Genomic DNA, 6,448 nt, shown 5'->3' on the forward strand with positions numbered 1-6,448 from the left:
GGCAGGGGCTTCTGGGAGGCAAGGGGACTTGGGATCTAGTCACTACAGCTTTGTGTCCCAGAATGACCTGCTTGGCCTGGGCAGTGTCTTGTGTTGCCTCCCTCCACCTCTGCCTCGAGTTCCTTGTGTCTCTCTTGCCTCCCGTCCCTTCTCCACTCTCTATTTGTCTAAATATCCCTGTCTTTCACTCTGTCTCTCTGAGTCTGTCTGAGGCTCTGTCTGTCTCTGTCTGACTTCAGAACACTCCTTAGAAGTGATGTCTGAGCTGAAATTTGAAGGGTGAATAGGAGTTTTCCAGAGAGAAAAGGAGCCAGTGCTCCAGGAAGGATGAGTGAGACCCAGTGCTGCCCTGGAGGGATCTTTACATCAGCCATGACTTCAGGACAGACCTCAGGACAGAGCAGTGCCAAATGCTCACAGTGTGGATGGGAAACACACCAGAGCGGGGCCTGGCTGGCCCGAGGCCACACAGACTTGGGATGGGAACCTGGGGGCCCCACCTGTCAGTCCTAGGGACCTCCCCACTGCCCAGGATGGGCATCCTTGGTTCTGGGGGATGGCCCTGAATTGGTGCTTATGGGTGAGCCCAAGTGGAGAGGTGCCAGTGAAGTTCTGAGAACTGAATTAGAGGATATGGGGGGACAGAAGAGAGTTGGAGCCCGTTGGGAGGTTTATCCGCCAATAGGAATGACTCTGTGGCCATCCTTCCACCCATCCAGCCACCCACCTACCCATCCACCCGTCCGTCTGTCCATCCACCTTCCCTCCCTCCCTCCTTCCCTCCCTCCCACTCAGCCTACACTTACAGGCAGCTCCTCCATGCCAGGCCCAGTGCTGAGTGACATGCTGGGACTTACCTTTGATGCCTTTCTCACTCCCAGCATCTGCTGACTCCTGTCCAGCACAGTGCAGGGTTAGATGAGTGGCATGGAATTAGCTGCTTGTGTTCCAATCCCATCCTCGCTGCCAACCAGCTGTGTGGCCTTGGGCAAGTGATTCAATCTCTCTGACTCTTGATTTCTTCATCAGTCCCTTGGGGATGCTCGTAATAAGGCTTTGAGGGTTAACCAGCTCTCAGGATGGTGATCTCCCCTAGGGAGCCCTTAGTGCGAGTTTGCTTGCGTCACCGCTGCGTTGTTCTGTCTCCTCGTGTCTTCGTGCCTGCTCCCTCCTCTCCACCCTCACCCAGCCCGCCCTCCTCATCTCTCCTGAGGACCACACATGCCCCCTCTCCTCTCCCACCCCTCCTCCTCCAGCCCATCCTTGGCCTCACCTGACCACCTCTCCCTGCCCCCAACAGCCCTTTATGGACTGGATTTTCACTCCCAACAAGAAATCAGCCCAAATCCCAGGTTGGCGTTCAAGGCTGCCTATAACCTGGCCTCAACTGATTCCTCCTCCTGGAGCATGGAAGGGAATAGAGTTGTTTCTGTGCCTCAAGTTCCTTATCTGTGAAACAGGAACACAGGTCGCTTGAAGATTGGCTGAGCCAGTCCCCGTGGAGTGCCGAGAAGAGGGCCTGGCACACGGTGGATGTGCATGGCTCTTCCCCCTTCCTGGCGCATTTCTCCTCCCGCAAGAGCACCTGGCAGACCCCTACCATCCCTCGATAGGCAGGGCACTCGCAGCCTCCAGCCTCACCGTGCTGTAGGCAGGGTCCATTACTGTATTTGCCACACGGCAGTGTCACTGCCTCTGTCCCATTTTCCTTCTCAACCGAGAGCTCTGCAAGGTCGGGGATGGTATCTGCTTCAGCGTGGTGAGTCCTGTGGCTGCACAAAGTAGCAGTGAGAGCAGCTCCCCTCCACAGAGGACTTACTATATGCCAGGTACTGCCTTAGATGATCAACACCCCTTAGCTCACTCAATTTCCATAGCAACCATTATCGGTGGTATCACCTTATTTTACATGAGGAAACAGGCTCAGAGAAATGGAACTGGACTGCTCCTAAAAGGCCAAGCCAGCATTTGAGCCAGATCCTTCTGACCCTAACTCCAAAGCCTGAGCTTTGCGTTGCTGTGATGTGAAAGTAGTATTTGCTGCATTTATTGTATGTTTACAAAGTGCCAGGCACTGTTCTAAGTACTTTAGATACATTATGCCGTCAACTACTTGAATTGAATCAACCTTGCTTTCCAGGAACTATTCTTACCTTCATTCTACAGCTGAGGAAACAGGCACAGAGAAGTAAAGTGACTTGCCCAAGGCTACCCACCTAGGAAGTGGAAAGGTCAGGATTTGAGCTGACCCTCTGACCTCAGGGCCAGGTTCTGAACCTTTGCACTTGAGGTGGGAGGATGAAGTGGGACATGCAGAGAGCCCCTCCACAGGGCAGCCCCCTTGCAGCCCAGGCAGGTGGTGGTTCATGAGGGAGACAAGGGCTGAGCGGATGGGCTGGTTCTTTTTCCTGGTCCCTCAGCCCCCTGCGTGAGCCCTTCACATGGCCCCCTGTGTGACTGAGTCACCTTCAGGTGAGTCACCTCCCAGGGCCTGGTTGCTTCAGTTCCAGACAAAGGTACCTTTCGGATGCTAAGCCCTGGTGATCTCCCTGGCGCCAGAGCTACATTAATCCTCTTGGGGCCCCAGGGGGCAGGCTGGCCTCATGGCCACCAGGGCTTGGCTGGTCTCAGGACTGAGGATGGGCACAGAGCCTTGTGTGACTGGCACTAACCACCCTCGTGTGTGCGCTGCCCTCTATAGTTTGCAGTGCATGTTGGTCCCTGCAGGGGAAGGCACAATTGCCCTCTTTGCATTGTATTTCGATCTAAAATGGTATTTGTTTGACAAATATCTATACCACATTAAGTGCCAGGGAATGGTGAACTATGGGGCAGGGTGGGGGGCTACTATTTACTGAGCCTCCAAGAGGCTCTGGCATATTCCGGATGTTTCCTATGTAATCCTCCAAACCCGGCTGGGAAGTGTGGTTACGTCCATTTCTCAGATGGTCAGACTGAGGCCCCGGAAGAATGACTGGGGTGGGGAGGGCAGACAAGGGCTCTCGGGGTCCCTGCCCAGAGCTCTTTCAGCCCCACAGATGACAAGGGCTAGGCTGAAGCACCTCCTTGCACCCCTCACGGCCTCCTCAGACCTGCTGCCACATAGAGCCAGCAGGGACCCGAGATGATGAGGATAAAAATGCCACCCTCTGAGTGCCTGCTGTGTGCAGGGCCCCATTCTCAGTGCTTCACACGGTCAAGTCATTTGACCGTCACAACATCTTTTCAAGGGGGTGCTGTTCTAGTCGCCATCTCAAAACCAAAGACACAGAGGCGAGAGAGAAAAGCCAGCAGAATTCAAACCCACATCCAGCTCTCAAGCCTGTTCCATCAATGCACCCGCTGCAGATGAGGCAACTGACTCCCAGAGGGGCTGGCCCAGGGACCGGTGGTGACAGTGAGCTTGACAGGACTCAATGCCAGCCATGCCTACCCTCGGAACTCCCACCGCCTCCAGGGAGGATGGAGGAAGCGTCTGCTGGCAGAGTTCAGGGAAACGTGTTTATTCTCAGCCTGACTTGAGGGCAGGCCTTAAGGGGGAGAGATAAATGCCCCCTCACTCCAGAGGAGTTCTCAGAAGGACCTGCTAGGGGCAGGGAGGAGGTGACATCAATTAAACAGAGGTAGGACCTTGGCTGGGGCTGGGAGACAGGATGCAAGGAGGACTCAGGGAACTCCCCACCCAGTGGAGAGTAAGAGCATTCATTCATTCATTCGCTACTCTGGCATCTCTGGCATCTGTGCTTGTGCTGGGCTAGGAGTGGGGCACAGGCCTGGTTTGCCCAGAGCTACACTATCTCAGTACGGGCTGCAGAGGGTCCTGGGGGGTCCAGAGGAAGGATGGGGGTTGGGGTTGTCACAGAAAGCTTTCCAGAGCAGCTGGCATTTCTGCACTATTTTGATCAGTGGAGTCCAGAGAAGGGTGCTCTATGGCAGAGATTGCATGTGCAAAGGCCCAGAGACAGAGTCCGGGGGAGGGGGTGAAAGGAATGAGCAGCACTGTGTGAGGAAAGGAGCAGGCTGAGTGTGGGGGCAGATCCACCTTGATGCCACGGAAGAGCTATGACCTGTGTGTCCCAGCAGGTCTCGAGGGGGCAGTGGCTGCCCCTGAGGGGCGGGAGCAGGCATTGACTAGGAAGGGGCAGGAGGGAACAGTCTGGAGTGATGGGAATGTTCTGCACTGAAATAAGGGTGTGGGCTACATGGCTGTGTAAGATTGTCAAATTCAACAAGTAAACACAAGATTTGTACATTTCACTGAATGTAAGTTTTACATCTAAAGGGAAGACTCGCCGTGGCATATACATTGAAGTGTTTAGAGGGAAGTGTACTTGCCTGTGACTTGAAATACATCTTTTTCAAAACATGTATTAATGAATGGATGGGTAGATATTAATATGGTAAAGTAAGTATAACAAAATGTCAATGGTAGATGCAGCTGGCAGGTGTAAGGTGATGAGTACGCGGGTGTTCACTGTGCAATTCTTTCAACTTCGCTGTATGCATGAGCATGCCATGATAAACTACTGGGAGAAAACCATCTACAGGCCAAAAGAAGCCCATCTGCTTGTTCTTTCCACAGCAGCCCCAAGTGTGAAGAGTCAGATCCGTATTCATCTCCTTGAGTCCTCAAATCAGTCCTGTGAAGCAGGTATTATACCCATTTAACAGATGGAAATAATGAGCAGAACAAAGAAGGGAAGCGGCTGGCCCAAGGTCATGGGGTGAGTCAGGGGCTGAGCAGGGTTTGAACCTGGTCAGCCTGATGCTGAGTCCAATCTGGGCACTTCCTGTCAGCCCAGGCCACCTGAAACCCTGGTGCATCTGTAAGTATTTGTGGTTCCCCCATCGGGAAGCCTGGCTGGGGTCTTCAGGAATGTGCCCAGACCAGAGGCTGATAAACCCCAGCTCATGTGACACCATCCGGGGCTGAACATAGCTCAGAATTAGCTGCAAACCGCAAACCTTTGTGGTTTTGGGGCTCAATGCCCAATTTGCAAAGCAAATCTGGATTCCGGTCTCTAGTAATTACACGGTGTTTCCCTCTCTGGGCCTGGGCTCAGGCTCCAGCTGCTATTTAAGGTTGACCTGTGACCAGGCTCAGCCAAAAGCTGAGGGCCTGGGGAACAGGACCACTCAAGACTGAGCTGCAGGGACCTCCTGCAGGGGGGTAAGGAGAAGCCCCTTCCCTATTCAGTGTCTGGGCAGCAGGGCCTGAGGAGGCAATGAGGAGAGTCCCAGGCTAGAGACCCATCAGGGTGACCCCTCTCTGAGCCTCAGCTGTCTTGTTTGCAACATGGGTATAGCCAGGAGAACCTCTCAGGAATCAACAAAAGGGCCTAAGTCACACCAGTCACATGGGTGAACAGAGCTGCACTCATCTTTCTCAGGGATTGTTGGGTACCTGGTACCTTGGCTACCTTCCTGAGACTCCTTAGCTGCTCACCAGAAATCCTTCCATTGGTATCCATCTTTTTAATGGGCAATGGTTATCCTCCTTGAACACAGAACTCTCTGAGTATAGGGTTAGTATGAGGAGAGGAAGCTAGAAAAAAAAAATTCTTGCACATATTAGTCCTTCATATTCTAGTATAAATTACTGCCTATGATATTCTTCTAGGAGCAAATGGGAATGGGGAAAAAATTGCAGGGCTTTGTGAACTTCAAGAGAAGCAGGGGCAGGGAAAAGGGAAGAGGGTGCACAAGTAGAGGGGGCTGAAGCCAACAATTTCAGTTTGGCCCAGATGGGAGGCCACATTCACAGTTTAGCTCAGATGGGAAGCAATGATTCTCTGAAACTGGTGAATGGGTAGAGCGAGCTGATGGAGAGAGAGAAGAGGGCAAGGGCACAGAGGCAGCAAAATAAGGTTTCCTAGAGGCTGAGCAGCTCATCCCCAAAAGCATGCTTCACCCCTCCAATCTCATAACACTCCTTGCCCACTTCTTTGGGGTCTGAAATACTAGTGCCAAAACAGTAATAGCTGCTGTATATTTGGTGTCTACTATGTACCCGATACTATGTGTTAGCAACTAGGAGGCAGAGGTTCAAAAAGGTAAAGTCTCTTGCCTAGGGATTAGAGCCCAGATAGTTCTGATGCAGAGCCCTTAATCTTAACTACTTGGTGTAGAATTGTCTCCTCCAAAGATGTCTCCTTTCTGGCTGGCTGGCTGCACAGAAGCGTGACTAGATGAAAGTCTTGATAGGTGAATGGAATGATCCAAGGGTGGATAGATGGATGGATAAAAGGGGGAGAATGGATGGCTGGAGGAGTAGATGAACGGATGGTTAGACAGATAGGTGGATGGGTGGATGGAAGGATGGATGAGTGGTAGGATGGATGGGTGGGTGGGTGAAAAGATGGGTAGATGCTGGAGAGATTTCCCCCAGAGCCTGCCTGCTATCAGTTTGCTATTTAGGTTGGAATCTCCATAACCTCTCCCTGAGATT

Source organism: Manis pentadactyla, chromosome 5, assembly GCF_030020395.1.
Source record: "Manis pentadactyla isolate mManPen7 chromosome 5, mManPen7.hap1, whole genome shotgun sequence".
Classification (NCBI taxonomy): Eukaryota; Metazoa; Chordata; class Mammalia; order Pholidota; family Manidae; genus Manis; species Manis pentadactyla.